Source organism: Scleropages formosus, chromosome 20, assembly GCF_900964775.1.
Source record: "Scleropages formosus chromosome 20, fSclFor1.1, whole genome shotgun sequence".
Classification (NCBI taxonomy): Eukaryota; Metazoa; Chordata; class Actinopteri; order Osteoglossiformes; family Osteoglossidae; genus Scleropages; species Scleropages formosus.
Window position 1 is genome coordinate 16,768,688 of NC_041825.1, and position 1,950 is coordinate 16,770,637.

General features: G+C 34.7%; 1 pseudogene; it reads right to left on the minus strand.

Annotated features, from left to right (window-relative positions):
- Positions 1-852: 852 nt before the first annotated feature.
- LOC114909237 (uncharacterized) lies at positions 853-966 on the minus strand (annotated as a pseudogene).
- Between the last annotated feature and the right edge of the window lie 984 nt (positions 967-1,950).

Here is a 1,950-nt window from a genome sequence, read left to right on the forward strand (position 1 = left end):
CAATTCTGTCAAGAAATGTGAACCTTTTTCGATATCACAAGCCAATTTGAATATGCATCCACATTGCTTAACTCATAATCTAAGATGATAAACACATTAGAAAACACAGGTAATGTACCATTCTTGTGTGACAGTTGATTCAGGTCATTCATATTTCAGTTAAATCCAGCCTTTTTCCTTTATTTAACAACATCCAATACCGAATGTTTTTTCAACTTTCAGATGAAGTCCATCCTTACTATTTTGGATTGCTCTGTTTTGGATATTGTGCAGTTTGGATGACCTAAATTATAGTATTCTCTGGTAACATAGGTAGGAGGGACAGAGTCCACCAAAACACTGGGTAAAACACTTCCTTCCATCCATCCATCCATCCATCCATCCATCCATCCAGTTTCACTAACCACTTTGTCCTGAACAGGGTTGCAGTAATCCAGAGGCTATCCTGGAAGGATTGGATGCAAGACACAGGGTTGGTACACCCTGGTTGGGATGCCAGGCCATTGCAAGGTAGACAAGACACACAGTCATGCACCCTTTCATACACTACAAGCAGTTTAGAGTCACCAGTTAATCTGCACTGTGTACCTTTGGACTGTGGGAGGAAACCTGAGCACCTGGAGGAAACCAGTGCTGAGACATGGAGAGAACATCTAAACTCCATACAGAGTGGGGATTGAACCCATATTCTCTCACACCACCCAGGCACTATGAGCCAACTCTGTTGCCTGCACACCCATTTATGTTACCATAAAATAAGGAAAAGGCAAAAAATAATTTTAACAACAATTTAATTGTAATAAAGTATTCACCACGGTATATCAGAAACAAACAAAAGCAACAGCAATTCTTTAAAAATGCCCTTTTACAATTATTTTCATTTCCAAATATTATATAATAATGATATTAAATTAAGATAAGAACAGGTACTACACTTTGATCTTAGCTAAAAGGCCGAGAAGTGATAAATTATATAAATATGTATTCAAAAATAAGGTGGAAATTGCAGAAAATCTGTGAGTTCCAGACCAACCATTAAAACTGAGAAATTGCTAATGAAAAAACTAGAAAGAAACAACAAAGATAAGCATAATGATTATTTCACTCTATTCAAGAGTTGCAAAGAAATGGCAGACTTACCAAGTGCATTTTTTTCAGCACTACAATTAAGAAAGTGATCTTTTTTCCAGTTTTTTAATGAGATTCAAACTGTTTTCAGGACCTAATCCATGAAAAGAATGTACTGCTTTACTTTCACTACAAGTTTAATTTTTAATTGCTGTATTCATCTGAGTAAAAAATATGAATGGTCCATAAATAATAATAATTTAATAAATAAATAATATTTTAGATGCTTTTCGTAATCTTACCTTAAAATGAAATAAAACATGTTGACTTAATGGAAATGTCATTTGAAATGTCCATATGTCCTTTGAAGGTCAAAGGAGGAATTTAGAGAACATTAAAAAAATCTCCATTTAATTATTTTACACAACTATTTTTTTCAGGAGAAAGGGGAGATTGACAGGAAGTGATTTGCCAGGAAATTAAACTTCCCAAGTCAACAATCACTTTGCATTTCAGCATTTAGACACATGAATGGTAATCTTTCAAGCTTCAGCGAAAGGTACAAAGGGAGAAGTCAAAGTACAGATGGGACAAAAAAGAAAAGGAAAACATTAAAGACCACGGTGTTTCTGTTAGAACATGTTTAAATGATGGGAATGAGGTTTCAATGAAATATTTTTTGATTTCAAGCACATTAATTCTTTGGCAGCTTCAAACTCCAGATTCCAGTGGTCCTTTTGATATATGATATACCCCAGGTACCCTATGTATGTTGTATATATCTCCCATGATTCTGTATCAAAATGATTTTTATAATCCCACTTGCAACACAGACCATGCACTGCTTAAGAGTTTTCTGAAGATAAAAGACAATTCATGCTC